The sequence below is a fragment of the Sciurus vulgaris genome, assembly GCF_902686455.1.
Source record: "Sciurus vulgaris genome assembly, chromosome: X".
NCBI classification, from domain to species: Eukaryota; Metazoa; Chordata; class Mammalia; order Rodentia; family Sciuridae; genus Sciurus; species Sciurus vulgaris.
Window position 1 is genome coordinate 87,745,329 of NC_136471.1, and position 6,331 is coordinate 87,751,659.

General features: G+C 40.6%; 1 pseudogene across 1 annotated transcript; it reads right to left on the reverse strand.

The window, feature by feature from the left end:
• Positions 1 to 1,326: 1,326 nt before the first annotated feature.
• LOC306651440 (serine/threonine-protein phosphatase 6 regulatory ankyrin repeat subunit A-like) lies at positions 1,327 to 6,049 on the reverse strand (annotated as a pseudogene). Its single transcript has one exon. The product of its transcript is annotated as a serine/threonine-protein phosphatase 6 regulatory ankyrin repeat subunit A-like (transcript).
• Between the last annotated feature and the right edge of the window lie 282 nt (positions 6,050 to 6,331).

Below are 6,331 nucleotides of genomic sequence, written 5' to 3' on the forward strand. Positions count from 1 at the left end.
GAACTGCCATGCTGATGCTGCTTCCAAATAGGCTGGTCAGAAGAAAAATGTAATGTTTGGTTTGCCCCACAAATGCAAGCTGTTCTTAGATTCTCTACTGAGGTAGAGAAACAGATAAAAAGGAAGGGGGAACCAAGGACAAAACAGGTTTGTGCCACTTATGAGATCACCAAGTTTATATTTCAGAACAACTACCTTATAGACTGGTCCACCAACAGCAAAAACTGACTCACATGGAGAAAACTGCCATGGAAACCTTATTTGGCCAGTAATAACTCATTGCTCATCTCCCAGGACTCTGTTCCTCTGTCTCCCAGTGACCTGCTTGCAAAACAATACTCAACAGGGACCCAGAAAACCAGCAAGAACACAGCACAATGGACTGTACCTATATGAGGACATGGAAATGAATTTCACTAAAGTCACCCCAAGCTGAGAATATAAATATTAGTTTTTGTCTGCACCTTCTTGGAGTAGGTGGAGGTTTTCCCAACCTGAATAGAAAGCTAACTAAGGATCTCCTGATGGATATTATTCTCAGATATGGGATGCCTCTAACCATAGGGTCAGACAATGGACTAGAGTTTGTGACTGAAGCTGTAAGGCAGATGTCAAGGACTTTAAAAATCAATAGAAACTGCATAGTGCTTATTGCCCACAGAGCTCAGGAATGTAGAGCACATGAATTGAACCCTTAAGCTAACATTAGCTAATGTCAGGAAACCATCCCATCCTGGATAGACATACTACCCATTACTCTTTTAAAGGTGAGGTTTTCACTGCAGGCAAGTATTGAATTTTCACCATTTAAATGGAAAACCACCCACATTGATCAGCATAAGGGGAGACATCAGAGAATTGGGAGACTTAGCTAAACAGTTACATAAGCAGTTACAAGGATTGGGGCTTACTATCTCACAAATGCTTAAGTGGGTAACAGATAAAATACCATATCCTTGAGTATAGCTGTTCACCCCCACAAACCTGGAGACCAGATATGGATAAAAGACTGGAAAAGGGAGCCCTTAAAATCAATGTGGAAATGACCTTACATTGTAATCTTAACCACCCCTACTGCTCTCAAAGTAACAGGAAGAGACATTTGGATCCACCACTCCAGAGCCAAACCGGTTGGCCCAACTGAGGATCTGGGGAAATGGAGAACAGTCCTTAATCTGGAGAGACCCCTGCATCTGATGCTACAAAAAGGAGAAAAAGATCTCAGAGTTCTGCTCTGAGGACCAGTGCCCCACCCATATATGGAAAGAAACAAACTGTTCAATTCTCTACAATAGTTCTTTACTTTTTTTTTTCATTAAATACAACTCACATCTGTGTTTTATTATACTCTAAAATATACAGGAATCTTGATGTACTGAAAGAGTGCAAGTAAATACAGTATTCAAGCAGTCACTATTTCTATGAACATGCTCATTAAGTCTTCAAAAAACCCACAAAATTATCAAATAGATCAAAATACTGTTCTGTGTTTTCACATTTATATTCAGAAAACCAGCTGATAATTTACAATGTCATAAAGTTTCCAGTTTCACAATACAAAAGGATAAAGTAAAATTGGGTATCATTTTGTTGCAATTTATGGAACTTTACCCAGACCTCTAAGACCCCTACATATGTGAAATCATTTTTACTGGGAAAGTGACAGTTAACAGTAAAATCAGAACCGCATAAAGTGTTATTTAAAAGCCCAAATATCAGCCTTTCCTCTTTTTGTTACTTGAAAGGTACTCTTCAATTTAGCAGGCAAGTGCTTCTCCCTCCAAAGAGTAACAAGTTACAAACATGCTACTCTAAATCTGAATCTTGCCTAATACAGAAATGCCTTCCAAGAGACTTGATGTTTAATTTATGAATAACGAGGGAATATTTCCTTTGATTCTGCACTTTGTTTCAAAGCTCAAAGATCAAATAAATGATAACAAAAATCCTCTAACCCATTAAGGAGGTACAAACGTAAGATCAGTGATGAATTAGTATTATCCAAAGTAGTGAGGTTGAAATTTCATTCCCCAGGACCACTTAGTTGCAATAGGGTGAAATAATCTATCTTTTGATTCCATGAACTTTTTATTCTAGGAAATTCTTTACCTTTTTAAACAAAAATAGTTCCATTTTGAACCCACACCATTCAAATCTGGCCAACAGCCTCAACCCCAATTCACCTCACGCCTATTTCACAAGTATTTTCACCCGTACTGCACCCAGTCAGCTGGTTTTCAATTCTAAGATTATAAAAATTGGAATTTTAAAATTTTTATGCAAAAGAAAAGATGCAAAAATACATCTGCTTTCTTTCATGGTTTAATACAGTATTGGAAGGTTTTCAGATGTTTTCTTTTAAAAAAATCAACATTTAAAACCAAATCTTGACTTCATTTTCAGAAATATTGAAGTTTGGTTTAGGTAACATCTCACTTCACCCACTCCAGTTTCCACAAAATGGCATTCTATTAAAAAATCTTTAAGTTATTTGGTCCTTTGGCAATTTGCTGTGCACATAATGCCTACTGTACCAAACTTTTATTGCCTTTAAATTTAGTTGTACTTTTAATGATAAAATTTAAATCTAGTGTCCTTTTCTTTTACAATAGTGTTGCTTATGTAAGCAGGTTAGGGTGCACAGTGTCCCAAATTATTTCTGGCACTGCAAAGCCAGATTAAAAATTCCACAAAGCAATCTGACATCAATGTGTTTTCCTCTGGTCAAGTCTATTTCAAGAATCTAGAAGTTCCTTTTGCAAAACTTGCCTTTCAAACTCTTCTTCTTAATGTCATCACGTTTCTTACATTTGCTCATTGTGTGCTCTTTTCCTCTTAGATTGAATTTGAGTAACAAAGTGCTTTTTTCTTGAAAAAGCACAGTTTGCAGCTTTAGTGTCAGAACTCCTCCCTTAGATCTTTTGCTTAGCCTCTCAGTAGGTCTCAGAATCAGAGTCATTGAGCTCATCGACATCGGTGTATAAGTACTCCTGTTCCCCACCAATATTGTTGAAACTGCAGTAGGAACTAGGTTCATTCCTCATGATAGGCAAGGTTTCAAAGCTCACTGTTTTTGAGGTGTTGGTATAATGGTTAATGGCATTGAACGTCAGGGATGACAAAGGGCTACTTGATGAGACAGGCATCATGGTGGCCAAAATGAGTGCCAGGCAATCAGCCACATCCTTATTGGGAGCACAGGCCAAAGCTGGGGTATAGCCATTTTCGTCTACTGCAAGGACACTTGCTCCTTTCCCCAAAAGTTCTTGAACCACCATTGTTAGCCCATTTCGGGCAGCAACATGCAGAGGTGTTTGCAAGGCTGCGTTGGTTGCATTGATGAGGTTTCTATCTGTTATCTTTTCCAGTATTAACAAGGCACTAGTTCCATGACCCTTGCCGCAAGCCAAATGCAGGGCGTGTTTTTACTGTTATCTTATAAAGTCAGATCTGCACTAGCACTGCTGACCAGCATCTCAACTGTATTTGTTTGTCCATTTTCTGCAGCCATCATGAGAGGGGTTTTCCCAGAAGAGTCCACAGAATTGACTTGAGCATTATGGCTGAGCAGCAGCTGTAAACACTCTACATGGTCTGTGAAGGCAGCTGCATGCAGAGGAGTTCTTCCTTTTGAATCTGTGGTGTTCACAATGCTGGCACCTAATGTATCAATTAACGTCTCAGCAGCACCTTCGTTGTCATTAATCACAGCACAATGCAAAGGACTGAAAGCATTTCCTTCCATTTTCTGGAAAATTTCCTGTTCTAAAAGAAGTTCTACACACGTCTCATGGCCATTGTAGCAAGCCCAGTGAAGTGCAGTATATCCATAATTGTCTGCTATGGCTGGGTTTGCATCCATAGATGCTGCTGACTGCAATAGGGCTCCAAGAACACCAATGTGTCCACAGTCAGCTGACAAGTGTATAGGTGTCCGACCCCTGCTATCCTGTAGTAAACACTTAGCACCATGTTGAAGTAATGCATCTACACATTCTTCATGGCCTGTAACTGCCCCTCTATGCAATGCTGTCCTTCCCCATTTATCTTTGGCATCTACATTTGCTCCTTTGTTCAGTAGTGAGTACACACAGTCTGTATGCCCATTGAGCACAGACAGCATGAGAGGTGTCTGTCCATTTCCATCTTGAATATCTACTGCATTCTGTGGTTCTGCATTTCCTATTAACAATCGTAAGCATTCTGAATGACCAATTGTTGCTGCTGCGTGTATAGGTGTTTGCTTTAAAATGTAATCTTTCACTAAGATTGAGGCTCCCTGATTAATGAGTACATCCACACATTCAACATGGCCCTTAAATGCTGCAAGATCTAAGGGAGTTCTTCCACTATTATTTCTCACATCAAGATCTAACAAAGACTGTACAACACTTCCAGTGCTTGATGGTGACCATGATAGGCAGCCAAGTGTAAAGGGCTTATTGTTGCTCTGTTATCGGAATCACTCAGCATGTCTGTCCCGGAGGTTTCCATTAAAACATCTAAAGGAGTTTCACTCGCAATCAGTTGAAGACACAGACGGTGACATAAGCAGCTGAATAATGAACTGCATTGTATCCTTGTTTGTCCCGGATCCCTGGATTTGCATCATTTCTTAATAAGTATTCCAGGCACTTGCCATCTGTGTCTGATGTAGCTGCATAATGCAGGGGTGTGCAGCCTCTTTCATCAAGGTCATTCACACTTGCTCCTGATCCCACAAGAGCAAACAGGCACTGGTAATTGCAGTTGGCAGCAGCATAGTGCAGTGGAGATCTCCCAAATTTATCCTTTTTGTTGAAATCTGCACCAGTATTCAGCAGGAGGTTTAGGCACTCCAAATTCCCTCCAGCTGCAGCTGCATGTAGACAGGTCCTGTCAAAATCATCTGGGGTATCTATATCAAATCCTGAAGAAAGAAGTTTCCTGCAGCAATCTGAAAAACCACTTAAGGCTGCCAAGTGAAGGGGGAACATCCCATGTATGCCACGCTTTGCAGTGTCAGCACCACTTGTAATAAGAGTGTTGATCAGCAGCTCATGGCCATACCGTGCTGCTATGTGCAAAGGGGTGTTTCCATTCTTATCTTCACAGTCAATTACAGCTCCACTCTGGATAATGGTTTGTGATCTGGAGAATCTACCATGGAGGGCAGTCATGTGCAGAGGGGTTTTCCCATCCTTACTCTTCTTCATATTGACATCAGCCCCATTGCCAACTAAAAGTTCTAAGCACAATGCTCCATGTGTTGATGCAGCAGCAAAGTGCAAAGGAGTAAATCCCTTTTCATTCTTTTGATTTACATTAGCACCACAGTCTATAAGTTAATTCACGACAACATTCTGTCCATTATAGCAGACCACATGAAGAGGCGTATTTCCATAGGCATTTGGTTCATTCATATCAACTCCAAGGTCTAGAAGGTACTTGACTACGCTGAACATTCCACTAGAAGCTGCTGCATGAAGAGGTGTATAAGACTTCTTATCTTTGCATGTCACTTCAGCTCCATATGCCACAAGTAATTTCACTACTTCAATATGACCCATATATGCTGCCCAATGGATAGCATGCCTATCTTTCTTGTCAAAAGCATTAACATTGGCACCTCTGGACAAGAGCAGCTTGACCATCTCACCATGTCCACTGAAAGCTGCATGATGTAATGCAGTTCTTCCTGCTCAATCAGATACATTTACATTACTTAGAAGAGGTACCAAAGCTTCAGCACACTTTACAGCTTTATTAGCAGCAGCAATGTGTAAAGGGGTTTGCCAATTTTTGTCTCGAGCATTAACATCTGCAGAATGCTTCAAAAGTACTTGAACTGCTTCCTCACTACAAGATGCAACTGCTCTGTGTAAAGGTGTCAACCATTTTCTGTCTTTGGCATTAACTCTAGCTCCAGATAGAATAAGCAATTCAATGATTTCTGCATCCCCAAGATAGGCAGCAGCATGTAATGGGGTTCTCTTTTCATTGTTCTGGTATAAGAGAACATGCTTCATATCACTTTGATGAATTTTATTCAAATCATTGATTCTCTATAAAAACTGAAAGTTAACATCTTCTTTCTTAAATATTAGTGCTCGAACTTCATCAGGATCTCCATTAAAAATAGCTTGCACCAGTGATGGCATAAAAGGAATTCCCATACTATTTTCCTCAGATGGAAGCAGTAGTTGTATTGTTTCAATTCCAATCACAGGCCTGGTCGCGGAGTTTGAGAAACGCCATGGCGGTCGCCTCAGCGCCCACTCCAGCCTCCGCCCAGCCCACTGCTCCTGCCCCAGTGGCTTCGGCTGCTGCCTGATGCCGGCGGGTCGGCGAC